This window comes from Triticum dicoccoides, chromosome 5A (genome assembly GCF_002162155.2).
Source record: "Triticum dicoccoides isolate Atlit2015 ecotype Zavitan chromosome 5A, WEW_v2.0, whole genome shotgun sequence".
In the NCBI taxonomy this organism is placed as follows: Eukaryota; Viridiplantae; Streptophyta; class Magnoliopsida; order Poales; family Poaceae; genus Triticum; species Triticum dicoccoides.
This window is the reverse complement of record NC_041388.1, coordinates 713058055-713069981: the sequence shown is the minus strand read 5'-3', so window position 1 is coordinate 713069981 and position 11927 is coordinate 713058055.

Below are 11927 nucleotides of genomic sequence, written 5' to 3'. Positions count from 1 at the left end.
GAGTTACCCGAAGCGCAGGCCGCTACCCCGATCAGAGGAGGAAGCACCTACATTACCAGCGCATGACATGGCAGACCGGCCACCTCGCGGCCGCGACAGAGAGGCCTCTCGGCCCTCCACCCAAGCCATGCCCCGACGCCGCTCAACTAAGGCACGGGAAAATGCGCCCGACCTACGAGACATACTGGAGGATAAGGCAAGACAAACAAGATCGATCTACGGATCATGCAGGCGTCCTACGGCATGTGACAATAATCTTCACTCCGGATACAATAAATCTGGCTGGGCCGAACACAACAGACATAGCTCTTCCGAGCTGCGTCGTGATATAGCCCAGTACAGAGGTGCCGCACACCCTCTATGCTTCACGAATGAAGTAATGGATCATAAAATCCCAGAGGGTTTCAAACCCGTAAACATCGAATCATACGATGGCACAACAGATCCGGCGGTATGGATCGAGGATTATCTCCTTCACATCCACATGGCACACGGTGATGATCTACACGCCATCAAATACCTCCCGCTCAAACTTAAAGGACCGGCCCGACATTGGCTTAACAGCTTGCCAGCAGACTCAATCCGTTCTTGGGAGGACCTGGAAGCCGCATTCCTCGACAACTTCCAGGGCACTTACGTGCGACCGCCGGATGCCGACGACTTAAGCCACATAATTCAGCAGCCAAACGAATCGGCCAGACAATTCTGGACACGGTTCCTAACAAAGAAAAACCAGATAGTCGACTGTCCGGATGCAGAGGCCCTAGCAGCCTTCAAGCATAACATCCGCGACGAGTGGCTTGCCCGGCACCTGGGATAGGAGAAGCCGAAATCCATGGCAGCCCTCACGACACTCATGACCCGCTTTTGCGCGGGAGAAGACAGCAGGCTAGCTCGCAGTAACAACTTATCAAAGAACCCTGGTAATTCAGATACCAAGGACAAAAGTGGCAGGACACGTCGGAATAAGCAAAAACGCCATGACAGCAATGAAGACACGGCAGTCAATGCCGGATTCAAAGGCTATAAATCCGGTCAGCGGAAAAAGCCATTCAAAAAGAATACTCAGGTCCCGTCCAGTTTGGACCGAATACTCGATCGCTTGTGCCAAATACATGGCACCCCGAAAGGCCAGCCAATCACACTAACAGGGATTGTTGGGTGTTCAAGCAGGCAGGCAAGTTAAGGGCCGAAAACAGAGACAAGGGGCTGCACAGCGACCATGAGGAGCCCAAGCCGCCGAACAACAATGGACAGAAGGGCTTTCCCCCACAAGTGCGGACGGTGAACATGATATACACAACCCACATTCCCAAGCGGGAGCGGAAGCATGCGCTACAGGACGTATACGCGATGGATCCAGTCGCCCCAAAGTTCAACCCATGGTCCTCCTGCCCGATCACTTTTGATCGAAGGGACCATCCCACTAGCATCCGTCATGGCGGCTTCGCCGCATTGGTTCTCGACCCAATCATCGACGGATTTCATCTCACAAGAGTCCTCATGGATGGCGGCAGTAGCCTGAACCTGCTTTATCAGGATACAGTGCGGAAAATGGGCATAGATCCCTCAAGGACTATACCAGGTGTAGAAGCCAACTGTACAGGCTCAGTAACACTTGACGTGGTCTTCGGATCCCTGGACAATTTCCGAAGCGAAGAGTTAATCTTCGATATAGTCCCATTTCGCAGTGGCTATCACGCCCTGCTCGGACGAACCGCATTCGCAAAGTTCAATGCGGTGCCGCACTACGCATATCTCAAGCTCAAGATGCCAGGCCCTCGAGGAGTAATTACGGTCAACGGAAACACGGAACGCTCCCTCCGTATGGAGGAGCATATGGCGGCTCTCGCAGCGGAGGTACAAAGTAGCCTTCTCAGGCAATTCTCCAGTCCGGGCATTAAAAAGCCAGACACTGCCAAGCGCGCCTGGAGTAACCCACAGCAGGACCTCCTGGCACACTCTGAGCAAGCGTAGCAATGCGGCCCCAACCCCAGCTTTCGTGACATAGCGAAACCAGTACCTCACGTACATAACTACGCCCTTGAAATACCATGAGCATAGGGGAAGGGGCACAATAACGGCACGCCCAAAATACGGCTTAAAACGTACTTGGGGCTGCCGGATTCTTTTTTTTTAATTTTTCTTACTTTCAGGACTCCATACTTCGGACGACCTGTTCAGCAATTCGACTGTCGCACAAACGATGCAAGATCCAGGGAGGCAGACAAGCCATGCCGCATTATGGAACTCCCAGGTGGTCTCTGTTACGAGCGGTATACCTGTTTTGAATACAATTCCGCGGCCTGCCCCTGATCAGGACATGTTAAATAGTCCAATATCTTTTTGCTTATCGCACTACTTGTATCGTTCGGCTTTGATAAATAGCCTCTCTATAAACAATGCATAGCTTTTTGTCTATTTTTTGCATTATCCTCTTTTCATATATATGTTTATTAAATGACATGATCGCACCCGTACACCATGGTACGACAAACACGCCAGGGGCTTCAGTACCCCTCATTATGGTGTGAGAAGTCCGTACACTTTCACAAGTGCGGCACCCCGAACTTATAGCACTATATGCATCGGCTCCGAATCATGATTTGGGTCAATAGTTGGGTTTGCCCGGCTCCTATGTTTTGGTGCCTTACGTTCCTCTATATCGGCTAAGGTAGCACTAGGAGAACCACTGCAATTGTGCCCCGGTTCAGCTGGGTTAAGCACCTCAGTGGAGAAAGCTAAAACTGACTGTCATGATGAGGCGAGAGACCGGTCGCTGTTCGAGAGGTTTTTCGAGTCCCTAAAGACTTATGCCGCTTCGAGCGAGGAGCTGGCTTTGTCCGGCCAAGGCGTGGATAGCGCCCCGAACTCGGTCTTCCAAACTAGGGGCTTCGCCGAAATTTAAAATTATAAAGTTCTATGGCTAAGTGAGAGTGTTCAAGCATTATAGTCCGATTGCCTGGTTCGTTGTGCTGAGCGCCTCCCTCGAAGGACCCAACCATGGGAAAAAGAGCGCTCAGGTTTATCCCAAACACCCCAGCACTAGTGGCATGGGGGCAGAAGCCGACGACTGGCCTTCTCTCAATTTTTGATAAACGGCCGCACAGAAAATAATATTTTAAATTCAATAAGCATTGCTTAGCGCATATGAACAAGTTTTCAGCGCACAGGATAAACACGAGCGAGTTCATTCAAAAATTACATCCTTGGTACATTCATCCGCCACAAGGCGGGCACCTGCAAGAACATCCTTGTAATAGTTCTCGGGCTTGCGATGCTCCTTCCCCGACGGCAGCCCATCCTTCACAAGCTTATCACCGTCCAGCTTCCCCCAGTGCACCTTTGCATGGGCAAGGGCCCGACGGGCACCTTCGATGCAGACGGAGCGCTTGATGACCTCGAGCCTCGGACAGGCCTCCACCAGCCGCCGCACCAACCCGAAATAGCTCCCAGGTAGGGCCTCTCCGGGCCACAGCCGAACTATCAAGCCCTTCATGGCCTGTTCGGCCGCCTTGTGGAGCTCGACCAGCTATTTCAGCTGGTCGCTCAAGGGCATAGGGTGTCCGGCCTCAGAATATTGAGACCAGAACACCTTCTTTGTCGAGTTGCCCTCTTCATCTCGGTAGAATGCGGCGGCGGCGGATAAGCTGCGGGGAAGATCTGCGAATGCCCCTGGAGAGCTCCGGATTCGGGTAAGTAACAAGTAGTTTACTATTATATTTCTGCTTTGCATAAAGAATGCCTTACCCGTTGCTATCTTCCTCATCTCCTCCAACTCTCGGAGGGCCTTTTGGGCTTCGGCCTTGGCAGACTTGGCAGTCTCAAGGGCCGCCGCGAGCTCAGATGCTTGCGCCTTTGACTCAAGCTCCAAACTCTCATGTTTTTTCATGAGAGCCTGAAGCTCTTGCTGCACCTCGCCGACCTAAGCCCCAAGTCTCTCTCGCTCGGTGCGCTCCGCGGCTGTTTTCTTTTCGGCCTCAGATAGCGCCTGCTTGAGGGTCGCCACATTAGTCGTGGCCCCTACAATAAGCAGTACAATCCTGTTATTTTTTGCAATCACGTCTTTTTATAGGCACCTTTTTCTGTAAGGTATTTCTTACCTTCTTTCTCCTCGAGCTGCCGCTTGGCAAGGCCGAGCTCTTGCTCGGTCCGCCCGAGGTCCTGTTTCTGGACACTCACCTCCGCAGTCAGTGCGACGGTGGATAGCAGCGAAGCCTGCATACACATATTGACTCTTTATTGTTAGACTCCCGCAAAATTTAATAGATCCTCTATTCGGCTTTTATTTCCGAACGCCAAACAGAGCATCAGGGGCTACTGTCTATGCGGTAATATTTTGACATATTTTTTACTTACCTCGAAGCCTGTCAGAAGGCTAGCGCAAGCTTCAGTTAGTCCGCTCTTGGCGGACTGAACCCTCTGGATCACCGTAATCATAATAGTACGGTGCCCCTCATCGATGGAGGCGCCGTCAAGCACCTCTAGCAGATTGTCCGGCACCTCCGGTTGGACGGAGGCTGCCGGCTTAGAAGGCTCGCTCCTCTTAGAAGTAGTTCGCCCACCGCGGTCCGGAACTGTTGAAGATTCCGGCACGGTGTCCAGCTCAAAGCCGGACTTGGAGCCCTTGGGGGCCTTGTCCCCTTCACTCCTGGAGTCCGGGAGGGTGCCTTGCGGCTCCTCCAGGACCACCTCCTCCTGCCCCGGAGTTTGTCGCGACGCCACTTCGGCGTCGTCTGCAGTGCGGGGGGAGACAATGGGCGGGAACTGAGTTCACGTCCGATGAGTCCAGGGAGCCGCCCGACGATTCGTCGAATTCGGCCCGGGGCGGACTGCATAATTACATTCGTCATTAGGGAAAGCTGTGCAACAAAGCAACATCATGAGTTATTCTGATATCCGAACTTACGATTTCACCGGACGCTTGGCCCTGTTTGGCCACTCCTCCTTGCCCTCTTCGGTGTTGGGGGCGTAGTCCGGCGGAGGGGTCTTCCTTTTCCTAGACCCCTCGGCCTCGCCCGTTGGGGCGGCCTTCCTCTTCTCTCCTCCCTCCGCTGGGGGGGGGAGAGTTTTCTTCTTCCTCCTCCTCGTTTTCGCGGGAGGAGGGCGTCTCGGACTTGTCAGATGACGAGTCCGACACCACCATGTTGCGGGCACTCTTTCGAGTCCCCGTGGTCTTCTTCTTCTTGGCCTTCTTCTCCGGCACCACATAAGGCGCCGGAACCAGCAGCTTCGCTAGTAGAGCTGGGGCTGGGTCGTCGGGTAGCGGAGCCGGACAGTTAATCGGTCCGGATATCGCCCGCCAAGCCTGTCAAAGGTAAGGGAGTTTAGATCCCGCATAGAGTCAAACTATGAAAAAAGCTTAACATCCTGTAAAAGGTGTAGATGGCATACCTCGCTAGCGTGACACTGCGAGCTGTATCCGCGGTCCTCGGAAGCGGATGTGGGAGCCTCGGCGCCCTTGAATAGCATCTTCCAGGCGTCTTCGTACATCGTGTCAAAGAGCCTGCGGAGGGTTTGATGCTGCGCCAGGTCGAACTCCCATAGATTAAAATCCCGTTGTTGGCATGGGAGGATCCGGTAGACGAGCATAACCTGGATTACATTAACAAGCCGGACTGGCTTGTTCACCAGGGACTGGATGCATGTTTGCAATCTGGTCACCTCTTTTTCGTCACCCCATGACAGGCCCGTCTCTTTCCAGGACATAAGCCGCGTGGGGGGTCCGGATCGGAACTCAGGGGCTGCGGTCCATTTTGGATCGCGCAGCTCGGTGATATAAAACCACCCGAATTTCCATCCCTTTAGGGTCTCCATGAAAGAGCCCTCGAACCATAGGACGTTGGCCATCTTGCCCGCCATGGCACCTCCACACTCCGCCTGGCTGCCGCGCACCACCTTGGGCTTGGCGTTGAAGGTCTTGAGCCAGAGGCCAAAATGAGGGCGGACGCGGAGAAAAGCCTCGCACACGACGATAAACGCCGAGATGTTGAGGATGAAGTTCGGAGCCAGATCATGGAAATCTAGGCCGTAGTAGAACATGAGCCCCCGGACAAATGGGTGGAGTGGAAAACCCAGTCCGCGAAGTGGGGGAGAAATACTACCCTCTCATGGGGTCTTGGGGTGGGGAGAAGCTGCCCCTCTTCAGGAAGCCAGTGCGCGATGTCCTTGGACAGGTATCCGGCCTTCCTTAGCTTCTTGACTTTGCCCTTCGTGGCGGAGGAGACCATCCACTTGCCTCCCGCTCCGGACATTGCTGGAGAAGGTTGAGGTGGGAAGTGCGGGCTTGGGCGCTGAATCTCGGGTGCGCAGGAGATGGATAGGTAAAGGAGGAAGAAGGCGCAGGTAAAAAGGTGGATCCTTGTCCCCTTATATGGGCAGATGCGGTTGTGCGTGCCCACCTACCTAGTAAAACTCGCTTGCCTCCCAAGCGCCGTGATAAGTGGCGCGGTTGGGTTACCCACGTCCGTATTGATGAGAATCCCATAAAAGGGGGGTACACGATCTCTGCTTTGACAAGACGTGCCAAGGAAACCGCCTCGCAAAACACGCTGAGGTGGAAAAGTGAAAACGATTCAAGTGAAGGACTTGGCTGTAGTGTGATGACGCACTGCGGAATACGTCAGCAGATTTGATTTGTGTTAATATTATTCTCTCTATGGCAATATGTGGAAGCTTATTTTGCAGAATCGGACACTACTCTTGGTGTTTACAATCTTCTATGAAGGACTTGGAGGAGGAACCCGCCTTGCAATGCCGAAGACAATTTGCGTGCCGGACTCGTCGTCATTGAAGCCTGGTTCAGGGGCTACTGGGGGAGTCCTGGATTAGGGGGTGTTCGGGTAGCCGGACTATACCTTCAGCCGGACTCCTGGACTATGAAGATACAAGATTGAAGACTTCGTCCCGTGTCCGGACGGGACTTTCCTTGGCGTGGAAGGCAAGCTTGGCGATGCGGATATTCAAGATCTCCTACCATTGTAACCGACTCTATGTAACCCTAACCCTATCCGGTGTCTATATAAACCGGAGGGTTGTAGTCCGTAGGCAATCAACTCCATACACAACAATCATACCATAGGCTAGCTTCTAGGGTTTAGCCTCCTTGATCTCGTGGTAGATCTACTCTTGTAATACCCATATCATCAATATTAATCAAGCAGGAGTAGGGTATTACCTCCACCGAGAGGGCCCGAACCTGGGTAAAAACATCGTGTCCCTTGTCTCCTGTTACCATCCGGCCTTGACGCACAGTTTGGGACCCCCTACCCGAGATCCGCCGGTTTTGACACCGACACTCTCCCTCTCTCCTTGCTGGATCAAGGCATGGGAGACGTCACCGGGCTATACGTGTGTTGAACGCGAAGGTGCCGTCCGTTCGGCACTAGGATCTCCGGTGATTTGGATCACGATGAGTATGACTCCTTCAACCCCGTTCTCTTGAACGCTTCCGCTTAGCGATCTACAAGGGTATGTAGATGCACTCTCCTTCCCCTCGTTGCTGGTTTCTCCATAGATTGATCTTGGTGTTGCGTAGAAAATTTTGAATTTCTGCTACGTTCCCCAACAGTGGCATCATGAGCTAGGTCTTTGTGTAGATTCTTTGCACGAGTAGAACACAAAGTAGTTGTGGGCGTTGATTTTGTTCAATATGCTTACCGTTACTAGTCCAATCTTGATTCGGCGGCATTGTGGGATGAAGCGGCCCGGACCGACCTTACACGTACACTTACGTGAGACAGGTTCCACCGACTAACATGCACTTGTTGCATAAGGTGGCTAGCGGGTGCCAGTCTCTCCCACTTTAGTCGGATCGGATTCGATGAAAAGGGTCCTTATGAAGGGTAAGTAGCAATTGGCATATCACGTTGTGGCTTTTGCGTAGGTAAGAAACATTCTTGCTAGAAACCCATAGCAGCCACGTAAAACATGCAAACAACAATTAGAGGACGTCTAACTTGTTTTTGCAGGGTATGCTATGTGATGTGATATGGCCAAGAAGAATGTGATGAATGATATGTGATGTATGAGATTGATCATGTTCTTATAATAGGATTCACGACTTGCATGTCAATGAGTATGACAACCGGGCAGGAGCCATAGGAGTTGTTTTTATTTATTGTATGACCTGCGTGTCATTGAACAACGCCATGTAATTACTTTATTTTATTGCTAACCGGTAGCCATAGTAGTAGAAGTAATAAGTTGGCGAGACAACTTCATGGAGACACAATGATGGAGATCATGATGATGGAGATCACGATGTCATGCCGGTGATGATGATGATCATGGAGCCCCGAAGATGGATATCAAAAGGAGCAATATGATATTGGCCATATCATGTCACTATTTGATTGCATGTGATGTTTATCATGTTCATACATCTTATTTGCTTAGAACGACGGTAGTAAATAAGATGACCCCTCATTAAAATTTCAAGAAAGTGTTCCCCCTAACTGTGCACCATTGCGAAAGTTCGTCGTTTCGAAACACCACGTGATGATCGGGTGTGATAGATTCTTACATTCACATACAACGGGTGTAAGCCAGATTTACACATGCGAAACACTTAGGTTGACTTGACGAGCCTAGCATGTACAGACATGGCCTCGGAACACAAGAGACCGAAAGGTTGAGCATGAGTCGTATGGTAGATACGATCAACATGAAGATGTTCACCGATGATGACTAGTCTGTCTCACGTGATGACCGGACACGGCCTAGTTGACTCGGATCATGTAATCACTTAGATGACTAGAGGGATGTCTATCTGAGTGGGAGTTCATAAGATGAACTTAATTATCCTGAACATAGTCAAAAGATCTTTGCAAATTATGTCATAGCTTACGCTTTAGTTCTACTGTTTTAGATACGTTCCTAGAGAAAATATAGTTGAAACTTGATAGTAGCAATTATGCGGACAGTAGAAGGCTTATGTCCTTAATGCAACGTTCGGTGTGCTGGACCTCGAACTTGGTCTGTGGATGTTGCGAACATCTCACATACATGTTTTGATGACTACATGATAGTTCGGTAATGTTAAATGGTTTAGAATTGAGGCACCGAAGACATTTTTGAAATTTCGCGGAACATATGAGATGTTTCGAGGGCTGAAATTGGGATTTCAGGCTCGTGCCCACGTCAAGAGGTATAAGACCTCCGACGATTTTCTTAGCCTGCAAACTAAGGGAGAAAAGCTCAATCGTTGAGCTTGTGCTCAGATTGTCTGAGTACAAAAATCACTTGAATCGAATGGGAGTTGATCTTCCAGATAAGATAGTGATGTTTTTCCAAAGTCATTGCCACCAAGCTGCTAGAGCTTCGTGATGAACTATAACATATCAGGGATAGATATGATGATCCTTGAAATATTCGCGATGTTTGACACCGCGAAAGTAGAAATCAAGAAGGAGCATCAATTGTTGATGGTTAGTGAAACCACTAGTTTCAAGAAGGGCAAGGGCAAGGAGGGATACTTCATGAAACGAGAAATCAGCTGCTGCTCTAGTGGAGAAACCCAAGGTTGAACCCAAACCCGAGACTGAGTGCTTCTGTAATAAGGGGAACAGCCACTGGAGCAGAATTACCCTAGATACTTGGTAGATGAGAAGGCTGTCGATAGAAGTATATTGGATATACATTATGTTAATGTGTACTTTACTAGTACTCCTAGTAGCACCAGGGTATTAGATACCGGTTCAGTTGCTAAGTGTTAGTAACTCGAAATAAAAGCTACGGAATAAACGGAGACTAGCTAAAGGTGAGCTGACGATATGTGTTGGAAGTGTTTCCAAGGTTGATATGATCAAGCATCGCACGCTCCCTCTACCATCGAGATTGGTGTTAAACCTAAATAATTGTTATTTGGTGTTTGTGTTGAGCATAGACATGATTGGATTATGTCTATCGCAATACGGTTATTCATTTAAAGAGAATAATAGTTACTCTGTTTATTTGAATAATACCTTCAATGGTCTTGCACCTAAAATGAATGGTTCATTAAATCTCGATTATAGTGATACACATGTTCATGCCAAAAGATATAAGATAATAATGATATTACCACATACTTGTGGCACTGCAATTTGAGTCATATTGGTATAAAATGCATGAAGAAGCTCCATGTTGATGGATCTTTGGACTCACTTGATTTTGAATCACTTGAGACATGCGAACCATGCCTATTGGTATATATGCATGAAGAAACTCCATACAAATGGATCGTTTGGGCTCACTTGATTTTGAATCACTTGAGACATGCAAATCATACCGTATGGGCAAGATGACTGAAAGGCCTCATTTCCAGTAAGATGGAACTAGAAAGCAACTTGTTGGAAGTAATACATTTTGATGTGTGCAGTCCAATGAGTACTGAGGCACACAGTGGATATCGTTATATTCTTACTTCACAGATGATTTAAGTAGATACTGAGTATATTTACTTGATGAAACACAAGTCTGAATTATTGAATGGTTCAAGTAATTTCAGAGTGAAGTTGAAGATCTTCGTGACAAGAGGATAAAATGTCTATGATATGATCATAGAAAAGAATATCTGAGTTACAAGTTTGGCACACAATTAAGACACTGTGGAAATTGTTTCACAACTAATACCGACTGGAACACCATAGTGTGATGGTGTGTCCGAACATCATAGTTGCACCCTATTGGATATGGTGCGTACCATGATGTCTCTTATCGAATTACCACTATCGTTCATGGGTTAGGCATTAGAGACAACCGCACTCACTTTAAATAAGGCACCACGTAATTCCGATGAGATGACACCGTATGAACTATGGTTTAGAGAAACCTAAGCTGTCATTTCTTAAAAGTTTGGGGCTGTGACGCTTATGTGAAAAAGTTTCAGGTCGATGAGCTCGAACCCAAAGCGGATAAAATGCATCTTCATAGGACACCCCAAAACAGTTGGGTATACCTCCTAATTCAGATCCGAAAGCAATAGGGATTGTTTGTTGAATCGGGTCCTTTCTCGAGGAAAGGTTTGTCTCGAGAATTGAGTGGGAGGATGGTGGAGACTTGATGAGGTTATTGAACCGTCAATACAACTAGTGTATAGCAGGGCACAAAGAGTTGTTCCTGTGGCACCTACACCAATTGAAGTGGAAGCTTATGATATTGATCATGAGACATCGGATCAAGTCACTCCCAAACCTCGTAGGATGACAAGGATGCGTACTACTTCAGAGTGGTACATAATCCTGTCTTGGAAGTCATGTTGCTAGACAACAATGAACCTACGAGCTATGGAGAAGCGATGGTGGGCCCGGATTTTGATGAATGGCTCGAGGCCATAAAATCCAAAGAGGATCCATGTATGAAAACAAAGTGTAGACTTTGGCAGAACGGCTTGATGGTCGTGAGACTGTTGAGTACAGATGGATTTTAAAAGGAAGATGGACAATGATGGTAAATGTCACCATTAAGAAAGCTCGACTTGTCGTTAAGATGTTTCCTGACAAGTTCAAGGAGTTGACTACGGTGAGACTTTCTCACTCGTAGTGATGCTAAGAGTCTGTTAGAATTATATTAGTAGTCACTGCATTATTTGTGAAATCTTGCAGATAGGATGTCAAAACATTGTTTCCTCACGATTTTCTTGAGGAAAGGTTGTATGTGATACAACCAGAAAGTTTTTAACAATCCTGAAAGATGCTAACAAGCATGCGAAGCTCCAGCAATCCTTCTAAGGACTGGAGTAAGCATCTCGGAAGTTGGAATGTACGCTTTGATGATGATCAAAGATTTTGGGTTTATACAAAGTTTATGAGAAACTTGTATTTCCAAAGAAGTGAGTGGGAGCACTATAGAATTTCTGATGAGTATATGTTGTTGACATATTGTTGATCGGAAATAATGTAGAATTTCTGGAAAGCATGCAGAGTTATTTGAAAAGTGTTTTTCAA